General features: G+C 42.7%; 1 long non-coding RNA gene across 1 annotated transcript in view; it reads left to right on the top strand.

The window, feature by feature from the left end:
* LOC141097850 (uncharacterized) overlaps positions 1-16,149 on the top strand; it is a 94,166-nt gene that overhangs the window by 57,950 nt on the left and 20,067 nt on the right. The gene's annotated exons all lie outside the window — the stretch shown is intronic.

The raw sequence follows: 16,149 nt of genomic DNA on the forward strand, positions 1-16,149 counted from the left end.
GCTTGTTGCCCCTTTGCTGAGGCAGTGCTGCAGAGCATCAAGGTTACAGCCGATGTGAAAGATGTGCTCTGAGATAACACATCGGAGATGGATGAGGATTAGCAGAAGGGGGTGCAGGAACTGATGTAGGAAGTGGAGGAAACACTGATAAAAGTAGGGACAGCAATCCTTGGCATTAGGAGCACATGTGGGACACAGCCCCAGCATCCACAATGTTCACCCAGTGTGCCTTCACAAAGAAATGGACAGCAAGTGACTTAATTATGAGTGTCTGAGCAAAGGGTCTGTATACTTATGACCATGTGATATCTCAGATTTTCTTTTTTAATAAATTTGCAAAAATTTCTACATTTCTGTTTTTTTTCAGTCAAGATGGGGTGCAGAGTGTATATTAATGAGAAAAAAATGAACTTTTTTGAATTTGGCAAATTGCTGCAATGGAACAAAAAGTAAAAAATTGAAAGGGGTCTGAATACTTTCCATACCCACTGTCATATTCTATGAATGACTATTTGAATCCAGAAAAAATTGTTCAACACTTTTTTTTGAAGTGTTCAATACCACCAAAATTTAAAAGAAAGCACGTAATACTCAATGAATGACTAATTGAATCCAGAAAATGTTTGAACACTTTTTTGAGTGCTACATACCACTAAAATTTAACATAAACGTAATACACTATGGGTGACCAATTTATCAAGAATAAAATTTTGTAATTCTTTTTTGGAGTGTTATATACCATAGAAATGTAAAACAAAGCATATAATACTCTATGGGTGACTACTTGAATCCAGAAAAAAAAAGTCAAATTTTTTTTGTGTTACAGACCATAGAAATGTAAAACATAGCGCGTAATTCTCTATGTATGACTAAATGAACCCAGAAAATTATTTAACGCTTTTTTAGAGTGCTATATACTACCAAAGTTTAGCAGAAACCTCGTAATACTCTATGGATGACTAACTGAATCCAGAAAAAAATGTGAACTTTTTTGGAGTGTTACCACGATAATGTAACACAAAGCACGTAATACTCTATGGATGACTAATTGAATCTAGAAAAAAAAAGTGCTATATACAAACATATTGTAACACAAAGCACGCAATACTCTATGGATGAAAATATAGTCATTTTTTTCACCCAAAAACCAAGAATGTGGTCACACACAGTAGCTATATATTTACCAATGGACTGCAAAGCCCTGCCTAGAAGCTGTATTCTGCCACTGTCGCTGCTCCTGCAACTGTCTCTTGGCTAAAAGCTGAATATGGTATGTATAAGGCCTCTTTCACACATCAGTTTTTTGCCTTCAGGCGCGATCCGGCTTTTTTTTGTAAAACCGGATACGGCAAAATGCAATGCCGGATCCGGTTTTTCCCCATTGACTTGCATTAGCGCCGGATCGTGCCGGATGGCATTGCATTTCATCCGTTTTTTGCCGGATCCGGCAACTTGTCTCATTCCGGCGTCTGGAAAAAACGTCTACTGTAACGTTTTTTGTCTCCGGCGAAAAAGCCGGAAGCGCCGGATCCGGCGCTTCCAGCTTTTTGCTACAATGAAAGTCTATGGGCGCCGGAATGCGCCGGATCCAGAAAAAGACGGATCCAGCCACCGGATCCGTTTTTTTTAAGTCTGCGCATGCTCAGATCCAATTGGCCAGCCTCCAGGAACAGAGACGGATCCAGCAAAAAAACGGATCCGTTTCTACAGTTCTCCAAAATTTATGCCGGATCCGTTTTTTCTAAAAAAAGCCGGATCCTGCCTGACGGCAAAAAACTGATGTGTGAAAGTAGCCTAAGATACAAATAGCAAAGCACAAGCTTAGCCCTTAGAAGAACTGTTAGGCTACTTTCACACATCAGTTTTTTGCCGTCAGGCAGGATCCGGCTTTTTTTAGAAAAAACGGATCCGGCATAAATTTTGGAGAACTGTAGAAACGGATCCGGTTTTTTGCTGGATCCGTCTCTGTTCCTGGCGGCTGGCCAATTGGATCTGAGCATGCGCAGACTTAAAAAAACCGGATCCGGTGGCTGAATCCGTCTTTTTCTGGATCCGGCGCATTCCGGCGCCCATAGACTTTCATTGTAGCAAAAAGCTGGAAGCGCCGGATCCGGCGCTTCCGGCTTTTTCGCCGGAGACAAAAAACGTTACAGTAGCCGTTTTTTCCAGACGCCGGAATGAGACAAGTTGCCGGATCCGGCAAAAAACGGATGAAACGCAATGCCATCCGGCACGATCCGGCGCTAATGCAAGTCAATGGGGAAAAACCGGATCCGGCATTGCATTTTGCCGGATCCGGTTTTACAAAAAAAAGCCGGATCGCGCCTGAAGGCAAAAAACTGATGTGTGAAAGAGGCCTTAGTATGATAGTTCAGCATCAGCATAAGTATCAACACTAGAGGACTCCGACTAGCAAAACTATGCACACACAGGCCTGGATAACTGCTCTCTTCCTCCAATCAGAACTTTTAATGAGCTGTGCAATGACATCAGTGAGCCGAACGTGGCGCCGGTCCTTTCATAACCTCTGACGAGGTAATGCCGCCAGCCAGTCACAGTAATGCCACTACCAAGATGGCTGCAGCATTACAGTTACTGGCAGGTAGTCCTTCCATGCTTATTGACTGTGTAACAGGTGCAAAACCTGCGGGGATTCGAGCTTCAAATTCAAGCACAAACCAATGCTTATCGAGTGCAGAGCACATCCGAGCATGTTCACTCATCCCTAATGAATATCACTCTGAGGTCTCCTTCAAGCTTTTTAACACAAACACAGCTTTAGCAATATCACAGTGACCGTAATATATATTGCTATGGTTATCACCTTCTCTCTATTGCTAAGCTGTGAGCTGTTATGTACTATCACTGACTAGAGTCATCTCAAAATGCCTGCTTAATTTCCTGCCTTTACTTTTATACAGGCTATGCTAATGCTTCCTGACTGGCTCTGCTGTATCATGAGACGTGATAGCTGCAAAACATTTTGGGGAACACCGCCCAACCATCTACAAGGTCACATGTGCTTTCAATGGCAGGTGTAATTTTCTGCAATGACTAAAATGGTAAGAGCAATTTTAGGTAATTCAAACGAATCTAATTACTAATTGTTCTAATTCACCAGGTTCAGCAAATTCCTAAAAATTTGATGCAAATTTAATTATCCCATCAGTAAAGTGTCCCCTGCCTAGGCCTTTGCGAGGAACCACGTTGCGCAGACTGTTCAGAAGCAGATGGCATTTGTGACTCCTCATCCTCCACCTCTTCCACAACCTCCTCCCTTAGTGCTTGCAGTGTTTTTTCAAGCAGGCAGATAAGGGGGATAGTCATACTGACTAGTGCATCATCTGCACTCGCCATCCGTGTGGAATCATCGAAGGCACGCAAAACGTGGCAGATGTCCTTCATAGAGGCCCACTGAGTGGTGGTGAAGTGTGAACGGCGCGCAGTGCGACTTGTTTGCGCCTGATGCAGCTGGCACTCCATTACTGCTGCCTGCTGCTCACACAACCTCTCCAACATATGTAACGTTGAATTCCACCTGGTGGGTTGTTCCGGAAGGTGGAATTGGCGCTGCACAGCTGCAATGCGCAATCTTGCCATGCTGTACCGCCGCAAGTGAGCGCACTCTATGCGGACCTTGTGCAGCAGTGCATCAAGATCCGGATAGTCCCTCAAAAAACTCTGCACGAACAAGTTGTGCACATGTGCCAGACATGGGATGTGAGTGAGGTTGCTTAGGCCCAGAGCTGCCACCAGATTTCGGCCAGTCGTCACATACTGCCATGCCTGGCTGGAGATTCACTGGCACAAACCACACGTCGCTCTCCTGCTTGATGGCATTCCAGAGCTCCTGCACTGTGTGGCTTCGATTCCCCAAAGAAATTAATTTCAATATGGCCTGTTGACGTTTGGCAATGGCTGTGCTCATATCGGTCGTAACAGGTAAGCGTTCACGGGTACATGTGGAGGTAGACTGTGACGGCTCCTGCAGCGCTGATTCAGAGGAACTGGAGTATGAGGAGGAGTCAATGTGTACAGACTGGATTCCTGCAAGCCTTGGAGTTGGCAGAACACGTACAGCGCCACTCTCAAGATCTGTACCCAGCTCCACAACATTTGCCCATTGGCAGTGAGGAAAAGATATCGTCCCTGTCCATGATTACTGGTCCACGCATTGGTGGTCAGGTGTGCCTTGCAACTGACGGCGTTTAGTAGTGCATGTTTAATTTTTCCCTCCACATGCTTTTGCAGGGCAGGAACGGCTTGCCTGCTGAAATAAAAGCGGCTGGGCACGTTGTATTGTGGGACTGCCAATGCCATGAAGTTAAGGAAGGTGTCAGTCTCCACCAGCCTGAATGAGAGCATTTCAAGGGACAGTAGTTTTGCAATGCCAGCATTCAGAGCCTGTGCTCGGGGGTGGTTTGCCGAGTATGGGCGCCTTTTCTCCCATGCCTGTGCTACCGATGGCTGTTGACTGGCCTGGGAGTGTGAGGATGACAGGGAATGTAGTGCTGTGGGTGGAATGACACTGTGTCTCTGTACAACAGTGCCAGAGGTTCTTCCATGGCGATCCTGTGAGGAAGCCGAACCAGCTTTGTGTGAGCTGGAGGAAGAGGCTACAACACGAGCTGAAGAGGTGGTACGTGGCGCTGTAGGTTGGCCTTGGTCTTCAGTGTGTCTTTGTAACTCCACCACATGCTTGGTCCGCACATGTTTCCACATATTTGTGGTATTGAGGTTGCTGACACTTTTCCCTCTTCTCACTTTCTGATTACACAGCTTGCATTTGACAAAGCAAATGTAATCTGCAGCTGTGTCAATAAAGGACCAGGCATTGCAAGTCTTGGGAGAGCCCGTTTTGGGTTTTGGAAGAGGCATGCTCCTAATGGGTGCCGAAGTGGAGGCTACAGGCAACCGAGTCTGCCCCCTCCCTATCCCTCCTTTTTTGTCCATACGAGGAATCTCTTCCTCAGAGCTGCTCCCACCACCTTCCTGTACCTCATGCCATGATGGGTCAAGGACCTCATCATCTACACTACCCTCTTCAAATGACTGCTTCTCCTGGGTAGTCTCGACAGCACAGTACGCACCAGAAAGTGGCACCTGAGTCTCATCATCAAATGCGTACTGAGGTGTGCTGACCATAGGCACTGGCCCACCCGCCTCTACAGTTTCAGAGAGACAAAGCTGTTGCGCATCACTGCATACTACCTCTTCTTCAAATTCTTGAATGCTGCTTGGCTGGCCCCCTCTTTCCAAGCCAACAGATTCAGAGAACAGAAGTAGAGATGGCTCCTGTCCAGGGCTCTCTGACTGCCTGGGCAATTTGGCAGGTGGTGAAGAGACAGATGGGTGCTCTTCAGTGCTCTGGACCTGAGAGGATCTGGAACTAATTGAAGTTGATGCGTTAGCTGCCATCCATCCGACAACGGCTTCAATTTGTTCGTCCCGCAGCAGTGGGGTACGGTGAGCTCCTGCAAAGCTGCGCATAAAGGACTGTTCCCTGGGAAAACTGGGGGATGCTGAGTCACTGGTGCCCGCAAGAGGCACAGAATCCCCACGTCCTCTCCCTGCAGAAACTCCACGCCCACGACCACGTGCCTTACTCCCTGCCTTCTTCATCTTGGTAGACTGATAAAGATAGGCAGAAAAGTACTAAGGGCTTAGTGTGCTTATTCCTGAACAGCTGCTAACAGGTATAAGAAACGCTAATTTTATAAAGTGTGGACTAGACTTTAATATGAGCTAATGTGGCCTACACAACTATAAAGTTGAGTGTTTGGTGAACTTTATTACCTTTTTTTTTCACAAAAAGACACTGGATGTGCCCAAAGATGTAAAACCGATAGTATCACAAACTTTTTGTAGTTAATACAATGCAGGAAGTAACCTACAATGCAATAGATGAGGCTCCAAAAAATAGGCTAATACTAATCTGGCTGGGGCTGCAGGGCACAAGCCAGCAGAAAGGCTCCTCTATCTACTCCTATATGGTGCTTGCAAATATTCTAGCTGGATACGGATGGAACCACACTAATAGGAGAAATCTGGAAAAATGAGCATCCCTAATGCAAAAAAGGACAATGTATGAGGCAGTGACGCACGCTGAGTGGACTACAACCGGAGGTGGCTGGCTGCAGAACACACTACAGCGTGAGCTGCACTCACACACAGAGACCTCGCAGACAGCTGTGAACAGCGCTGCAAGGCAAAAGAAAGCTACAGTGGTTCATAAAGTAGCCTGGGTAAAGCACAATACAGTATAGCAAATTGCTATGTCACACTGTCCCTCTGAACAGCAGTTTCCTATCCCTAACTGAATTCACAGCAGAGTGAACCCAAAATGGCGGCGGCGGCTTTTATAGTGCATCATGAGATAATTTCAGCAGCCAATCACAGCCATGCCAGTAGTTACATGCCTAACATGCTCTAACAGGATGTGCCACACTTCTTAGGATCCTCATTGGCTAAATAAAATCAAACTGGTTCATTGCATTATGGGAACTTCCGATTCCGGTATTCGATATACTATCGGAACTCAGTATTGGAATTCCGATACCGCGAATATCGACCGATACCCGATATTGCAGTATCGGAATGCTCAATACTATTAGTGATCGATTTCTGAACAAATTCGCTCATCACTAATCAATACGCCTCCTGAGGAGAGACACTCATCTGCACTCATTGAATGATGAAGGATGGAGTCGACAGGAGGATGCAGATGCCTTTTAAATCGAAATATTGGATGGAAGTGTGGAGGGGAATCACAGGCAGCAAGACATTACTTTAGGACCTTTTGGTGTCCAATCCATGGGCCAGATAGGAACAGCCATAGGGGACAGATGTGGCTTGCGGGCCATAGTTGCACAGGTCTGTTGTTGTGCAATGATACACAATATGTAGTACAAGTGATCAAACAATCTAAGGTTCAAACACCCTGTATTTAGATTTAGTTTTTGTCGATGCAGCTGCATGATTTGCAGCTGCTAGACAGCCTGAATACATGTGGGGATTGCCTGTGTGTTAAGGAATCCTCACATGTATTCATGCTGTCTAGCAACCGCAAATTATGCAGCTGCGTCGAAAAAAACTAAATCTCCGAGCACGCCAAAATACTCAGAGGACACCCAAGCAACGAGTATACTCGCGCATCGCTACTGTCCACACATTTAATCAATCACACTCCAACCTCTCCACCGTGGACAAGACCAAAGTCCTTTCTAAGGATACTAGGGACAAAATTGTAGACATGCACAAGGCTGGGATGGGCTACAGAACAATAGGCAAGCAGCTTGGTGAGAAGGCAACAATTGTCGGCACAATTATTAGAAAATGGAAGAAACGCAAGATGACTGTCAATCTTCCTAGATCTGGGGCTCTATGCAAGATCTCACCTAATGGGATAAGAATGATTCTGAGAAAAGTCAGGAATTAGCCCAGAACTACAAGGGAGGACCTTGTCAATGATCTGAAGAGAGCTGGGACCAAAGTCTCAAACATTATCATTAGTAGCACACTACGCCGTCACTGATTAAAATCCTGCAGGGCATACAAGGTCCCCCTTCTCACACCAGCACATGTTCAGGCCCGTTTGAAGTTCACCAATGACCATGTGGATGATCCAGAGGAGGCATGGGAGAAGGTCATGTGGTCAGATGACACCAAAATATAACTTCTTGGTATCAACTTCTCTCACTATATTTGGAGAAAAGAGAAAGACGAGTACAACCACAAGAACACCTCCCAACTATGAAGCATGTCATGTGAAACATCATACTTTCAGGTGTTTTTCTGCAGGGGACAGGACGGCTGCACAGTATTGAAGGGAGGATGGATGGGGTCATGTACCATGAAATTTTGCCCAACAACCTTCTTCCCTCAGTAAGATCATTGATCAAGATGGGTGGTGGTTTGGTCTTCCAGCATGACAATGACCCAAAACACACAGCCAGGGCAACTAAGGAGGGGCTCCGTAAGAAGCATTTGAAGGTCCTGGTGTGGTCTAGTCAGTCTCCAGACCTGAACCCAACAGAAAATCTTTGGAGGGAGGTGAAACTCAATGTTGCCCAGTGACAGCCCCAAAACCTGAAAGATCTGGAGAAGATCTGTATGTAGGAGTTGGCTAAGATCTCTGCTGTAGTGTGTGCAAACTTGGTCAAGAACTACAGTAAACATCTGACCTCTGTAATTGCAAACAAAGGTTTCTGTAACAAGTATTAAGTTCTGTTTTTCTATTGCATCAAATACTTATTTCATGTAATAAAATGCACATTAATTATGTAAAAATCATGCAATGTGATTGTCATGGTTAGGACATGTTTAATGTCCTGCTCTCTCAGGGTTAATTTTGCTGGCCTCCCTTTGGATCTGGGAGGGGTATTTATACTCACTCCGGACTAGGATTCCCTGTTAGCTATACTTTCGTCTAGTCTGTGTGTCTGACCCCTGGAGTGTGTGCTCGGATTGCAATTGTTTTGAATGCTTTCCGTGCGGCACTCTGTTTGTTTGTTCTTTTGGATTTCTGACTTCTGGCTTCCCTTCTGACAATCCCCTGCCTCACCCCTTTGATACCTTGTGATCTCCTGGTTCTGATCTTAGCTTTGACTACTCTCCTGTGTTTATCGTCTCCTCTGCACCCCGGCGTCTGGCTCTGCCCCCGACCACCTCTTACTCTGTCACATGGTTCAGGTCCTGGTTGTTACCTGGTTAGTTACCCGCTGCACTGCTCTCAGCTCCCTTGCTGCGGCACGCAGCTCTCCCCGCCTCAGTAATACCCGGGAGTCATGACAGTGATTTTCTGGATTTTTTTAAGTGTCTGCGTTTCACAGTTGTAGTGTTCCTATGATAAAAATTATAGACCTCTCCATTCTTTGTAGGTGGGAAAATTGCAAAATCGACAGTATATCAAATACTTATTTTCCATACTGTAGATGGTGGGATATTCAATTGCAATTTTATATATTTTTTTTCCAGCCTTTTGTTAACCCTGTCACAAAATTTTTGACATACAGTGGGGCAAAAAAGTATTTAGTCAGTCAGCAATAGTGCAAGTTCCACCACTTAAAAAGATGAGAGGCGTCTGTAATTTACATCATAGGTAGACCTCAACTATGGGAGACAAACTGAGAAAAAAAAATCCAGAAAATCACATTGTCTGTTTTTTTTTCATTTTATTTGCATATTATGGTGGAAAATAAGTATTTGGTCAGAAACAAGCAATCAAGATTTCTGGCTCTCACGGACCTGTAACTTCTTCTTTAAGAGTCTCCTCTTTCCTCCACTCATTACCTGTAGTAATGGCACCTGTTTAAACTTGTTATCAGTATAAAAAGACACCTGTGCACACCCTCAAACAGTCTGACTCCAAACTCCACTATGGTGAAGACCAAAGAGCTGTCAAAGGACACCAGAAACAAAATTGTAGCCCTGCACCAGGCTGGGAAGATTGAATCTGCAATAGCCAACCAGCTTGGAGTGAAGAAATCAACTGTGGGAGCAATAATTAGAAAATGGAAGACATACAAGACCACTGATAATCTCCCTCGATCTGGTGCTCCACGCAAAATCCCACCCCGTGGGGTCAGAATGATCACAAGAACGGTGAGCAAAAATCCCAGAACCACGCGGGGGGACCTAGTGAATGAACTGCAGAGAGCTGGGACCAATGTAACAAGGCCTACCATAAGTAACACACTACGCCACCATGGACTCAGATCCTGCAGTGCCAGACGTGTCCCACTGCTTAAGCCTGTACATGTCCGGGCTCGTCTGAAGTTTGCTAGAGAGCATTTGGATGAGCCAGAGGAGTTTTGGGAGAATGTCCTATGGTCTGATGAAACCAAACTGGAACTGTTTGGTAGAAACACAACTTGCCGTGTTTGGAGGAAAAAGAATACTGAGTTGCATACATCAAACACCATACCTACTGTAAAGCATGGTGGTGGAAACATCATGCTTTGGGGCTGTTTCTCTGCAAAGGGGCCAGGACGACTGATCCGGGTACATGAAAGAATGAATGGGGCCATGTATCGTGAGATTTTGAGTGCAAACCTCCTTCCATCAGCAAGGGCATTGATGATGAAACGTGGCTGGGTCTTTCAACATGACAATGATCCAAAGCACACCGCCAGGGCAACGAAGGAGTGGCTTCGTAAGAAGCATTTCAAGGTCCTGGAGTGGCCTAGCCAGTCTCCAGATCTCAACCCTATAGAAAACCTTTGGAGGGAGTTGAAAGTCCGTGTTGCCAAGCGAAAAGCCAAAAACATCACTGCTCTAGAGGAGATCTGCATGGAGGAATGGGCCAACATACCAACAACAGTGTGTGGCAACCTTGTGAAGACTTACAGAAAACGTTTGACCTCTGTCATTGCCAACAAAGGATATATCACAAAGTATTGAAATGAAATTTTGTTTCTGACCAAATACTTATTTTCCACCATAATATGCAAATAAAATGAAAAAAAAACAGACAATGTGATTTTCTGGATTTTTTTTTCTCAGTTTGTCTCCCATAGTTGAGGTCTACCTATGATGTAAATTACAGACGCCTCTCATCTTTTTAAGTGGTGGAACTTGCACTGTTGCTGACTGACTAAATACTTTTTTGCCCCACTGTATGTTTCAGCCATCAATTTCTAAATGAGTTCATTTTGCAAAAGAAATGGAAATTTTATAAGTTTTAACTCCTTAGATGTGTTCTATGTTCTATAGTAAATAACATATGACAATAAGAGATTTCTAAATCACTTCATTTTTGTTTTCCTTTTTGAACAAGGTCTCAACTTTTTGGGGATTATAGTTGTATATTTGAGTTGTTTGACACCTCACTGAGTCCTATAGAAAATAATGGGAATGTATACTGCATGCAATTTGATCATTTGAACAAAGGCTCTGCCTACATTGAAGTTTTCCACTAATGCTGGACTTAAGGTAACTACTAACTGAATGTCCATGTGTTGAAAATGGGAATAAAGGAGAAATCTGCTGCCAAACTCTTCTTAGCAGTTATCTTCCCTGAAAATCGAAAGATGGCTACTGAAAGTCCAAAGGCCTAATCCTTTTCATCACCAATATCATCTGTCCACGGAGTCTTGGGAGTCCCATATATATACATATGATGATCAGCTAGTCCTGCTGAAAATCACTAAATTTGGCTGACTTTCATCTAATGTGTATGAAAGCCTATAAAGTTTTTATTTTTTAATGGGTAGTGGTATTTTTTTTATCAAAAATACTAGAATTTGTGTAAATTTGTCAGCTAGTATATAGCTATCTTGTCTTCATTTTGAAAGGAAGACATGATGCTAATGTGAATAAAATGCAAAATATTAAGAAATTGACAAATGACATTCAATTAGCTTTTCGTTTTCTGCCTTCATCCTAGAAGTTTTATGTATCTTGGATATCAATTTTGAACCCAATTTAATATAGAGAAAATATAAATTAACGCAGCTAATCAACATCATTTTTAATTATTCATGTACTGTACTAACTGTCATTGCTGCTAGTGCTTATACATTAGGAAATTTACCTATAGGTTAAATAAACTGTACATGATGAATGTCACAGCGTTGGTCTTTACCTTGCCATTCCAGTTGTCATATGTTGTAAGGTAGAAGCATCTTTTCCTGAAAGACTTTCACTGAACCTATTATTTGGTGCTAGCACAATAACTTAATGGGATTTATTGCATGATTCTTTCTTCTTTTTTGACAATGGAAAGGATCAGATAAAGGGCAAAAGGGAATGAGAACACTCCAGTCTATAGTGGTTAGGAAAGTAAGCTGATGAAAAATAAGGCATGATGAGTGCCAAAAGGACTGACTCTCAAAGTCCATTACCTTGTAACAAGATGGTTCTAGCCATGATTCCCAATCAAGTCATTGGCAGCTACATCTCAACATATTGAAAGGTAGGAGACCTTTACGAATCATCCCTCCTTTCCTAGAATAATGTAATAAATGTAAAATGTGATACTACAGTAGTAGTTGTAGCATCAAAGAGTTTCTAGAAAGAAGGGCTTATACCAGTATAGAGTATCCTTAAATGTCATAGGATGGGGCATATCTTTATTACACTTTTAAAAAGTTCAAAGAGCCATAAAATGAGTCATAAAATAAGCAGAGGAGGTGAACAAACATTTTAGAAAAACTGGAATGTCTCAGAAAGTCCTAGATTGTGCCATTGGATGTTGTCAGGATAAAATAAGTAGTAAACAAACCCTGAATGAGAATATTAGTAAGCAAGGAATATAAAGAAAACAGGTATGGAGAAAAATTAAGTGCAAAAAAAAAAGCAATGGTTAGTATAGAGTATGGATAATACTTACATTCTATAAAGTTTATATGTAATTAAATTTAATATTGGATTATTTATTCTTTTATGAGTACTCAATGAAATGATGACTCCCACTTTCCTAAGAAGTTTGTTCAAAAAGACTTTGACCAATTAGAAAGGTCCCGCTCACTAACATTATTCTGACAGGCAAGTCAGCAGACCATATATAGTACATGCCCTAAAGATCTATAGTAGGTTCGGAAAGTATTCAGACCACTTTAAAGTTTTCACTCTTTGCTTTGTTTCATTGCAGCCATTTGGCAAATTCAAAAAAGTTATTGTTTTTTGCTCATTAATGTACACTCTGCACCCCATCTTGACTGAAAAAAATCAGAAATGTAGACATTTTTGCAAATTTAGTCAAAAAGAAAAAGTGAAATATCACATGGTCATAAGTATTCAGACTCATTGCTCAATATTGAGTAGAAGCACCCTTTTGAGCTAGTACAGCCATGACTCTTCTTAGGAATGATGCCACAAATTTTTCACACCTTGATTTGAGTATCCTCTGCCATTCTTCCTTGCAGATCCTCTGCAGTTCCGTTAGGTTGGATGGTGAACGTTAGTGGACAGCCATTTTCAGGTCTCTCCAGAGATGCTAAATTGAGTTTCGGTCAGGACTCTAGTCAAGAATGGTCACAGAATTGTTCTGAAGCCACTCCTTTGTTATTTTAGCTGTGTGCTTAGGGTCATTGTCTTGTTGGAAGGTGAATCTTTGGCCAAATCTGAGGTCCAGAGCACTCTGGAAGAGGTTTTCATCCAGGATATCTCTGTACTTGGCCGCATTCATGTTTCCTTCAATTGCAACCAGTCTGTCTGGTCCCTGCAGCTGAAAAACATCCCCATAGCAAGATGTTGCCACCACCATGTTTTACGGTTTGGATTGTATTGGGCAGGTGATGAGTAGTGCCTGGTTTTCTCCAAACATACCGTTTAAAATTATCACCAAAAAGTTCTATATTCCTCTCATCAGACCAGAGAATCTTATTTCTCATAGTCTGAATGTCCTTCATTCCACAACCCCCATCTGTAGACGTTTGGCCCTCAGACCAACCTCATGGAGTTGGTTTCTAACTGTTTGTGCAGACACATGCACATTTGTGGCCTGCTGGAGGTCATTTTGCAGGGCTCTGACAGTGCTCCTCCTGTTCCTCCTTGCACAAAGGCGGAGGTAGCGGTCCTGCTGCTGGGTTGTTGACCTCCTACGGCCCCCTCCACGTCTCCTAGTGTACTGGCATGTCTTCTGGTAGCACCTCCAGCCTCTGGACACTATACTGACAGACATAGCAAACCTTTTGTCCACAGCTTGCATTGATGTGCCATCCTGGATGAGCTGCACTACCTGAGCCACTTGTGTGGGTTGTAGAGTCCGTCTCATTCTACCACGAGTGTGAAAGCACAACCAACATTCAAAAGTGACCAAAACATCAGGGAGAAAGTATTGGTACTGAGACGAGGTCTGTGATCCCCACCTGCAGAACCACTCCTTTATTGAGGGTGTCTTGATAATTGCCAATAATTTCCATCTGTTGTCTATTCCATTTGTACAACAGCATGTGAAATTGATTGTCAATCAGTGTTGCTTCCTAAGTGGACGGTTTGAATTCACAGAAGTTTGATTTACCTGGAGTTATATTCTGTTGTTTAAGTGTCCCCTTTATTTTTTTGAGCAGTGTATATATATTTATATTTAATATTACAAACGGCAGACCAAAATAGGAGGAAGGTAGATAAGGCTGGTAATAATCACATACAAAAGATCAAGTAGAATTATTATTATTATTATTATTATTATTATTATTATTATTATGATATAAAAGGCCCTCCATCAAAAATAAATCGTTCAAAGAAAATTTCTTATAAAAAGTTTAAAAAAAATAATATATATATATATATATATACAGTGGGGCAAAAAAGTATTTAGTCAGTCAGCAATAGTGCAAGTTCCACCACTTAAAAAGATGAGAGGCGTCTGTAATTTACATCATAGGTAGACCTCAACTATGGGAGACAAACTGAGAAAAAAAAATCCAGAAAATCACATTGTCTGTTTTTTTTTCATTTTATTTGCATATTATGGTGGAAAATAAGTATTTGGTCAGAAACAAGCAATCAAGATTTCTGGCTCTCACGGACCTGTAACTTCTTCTTTAAGAGTTTCCTCTTTCCTCCACTCATTACCTGTAGTAATGGCACCTGTTTAAACTTGTTATCAGTATAAAAAGACACCTGTGCACACCCTCAAACAGTCTGACTCCAAACTCCACTATGGTGAAGACCAAAGAGCTGTCAAAGGACACCAGAAACAAAATTGTAGCCCTGCACCAGGCTGGGAAGACTGAATCTGCAATAGCCAACCAGCTTGGAGTGAAGAAATCAACTGTGGGAGCAATAATTAGAAAATGGAAGACATACAAGACCACTGATAATCTCCCTCGATCTGGTGCTCCACGCAAAATCCCACCCCGTGGGGTCAGAATGATCACAAGAACGGTGAGCAAAAATCCCAGAACCACGCGGGGGGGACCTAGTGAATGAACTGCAGAGAGCTGGGACCAATGTAACAAGGCCTACCATAAGTAACACACTACGCCACCATGGACTCAGATCCTGCAGTGCCAGACGTGTCCCACTGCTTAAGCCTGTACATGTCCGGGCTCGTCTGAAGTTTGCTAGAGAGCATTTGGATGATCCAGAGGAGTTTTGGGAGAATGTCCTATGGTCTGATGAAACCAAACTGGAACTGTTTGGTAGAAACACAACTTGTCGTGTTTGGAGGAAAAAGAATACTGAGTTGCATACATCAAACACCATACCTACTGTAAAGCATGGTGGTGGAAACATCATGCTTTGGGGCTGTTTCTCTGCAAAGGGGCCAGGACGACTGATCCGGGTACATGAAAGAATGAATGGGGCCATGTATCGTGAGATTTTGAGTGCAAACCTCCTTTCATCAGCAAGGGCATTGATGATGAAACGTGGCTGGGTCTTTCAACATGACAATGATCCAAAGCACACCGCCAGGGCAACGAAGGAGTGGCTTCGTAAGAAGCATTTCAAGGTCCTGGAGTGGCCTAGCCAGTCTCCAGATCTCAACCCTATAGAAAACCTTTGGAGGGAGTTGAAAGTCCGTGTTGCCAAGCGAAAAGCCAAAAACATCACTGCTCTAGAGGAGATCTGCATGGAGGAATGGGCCAACATACCAACAACAGTGTGTGGCAACCTTGTGAAGACTTACAGAAAACGTTTGACCTCTGTCATTGCCAGCAAAGGATATATCACAAAGTATTGAAATGAAATTTTGTTTCTGACCAAATACTTATTTTCCACCATAATATGCAAATAAAATGAAAAAAAAACAGACAATGTGATTTTCTGGATTTTTTTTTCTCAGTTTGTCTCCCATAGTTGAGGTCTACCTATGATGTAAATTACAGACGCCTCTCATCTTTTTAAGTGGTGGAACTTGCACTATTGCTGACTGACTAAATACTTTTTTGCCCCACTGTATGTATATACATATATATATATACATATACAAAAAATAATATATATTCTGAGACCAGACCAGAAGAATATGCTCATGCATATGTGAATGTGATGTATATAGGAAAAAGAGGGTGAAGGGGAAGTGTTACATACTAAAACCTTAGCATAAAACATCAAAAAGTGAATACACACAAATGTGAAACAATAAAAGTGCACAAGTACAAGGTATAAATAAGTAAAATGCACCACATACGATGCATGAAGTGCAAAAGAAAATGACAAAATAAAAACAAACAGAGATTAAATGTAATGCAGCACATG

The sequence above is a fragment of the Dendrobates tinctorius genome, unplaced genomic scaffold, assembly GCF_039654945.1.
Source record: "Dendrobates tinctorius isolate UK_male_01 unplaced genomic scaffold, ASM3965494v1 ptg000003l, whole genome shotgun sequence".
NCBI lineage: Eukaryota > Metazoa > Chordata > Amphibia > Anura > Dendrobatidae > Dendrobates > Dendrobates tinctorius.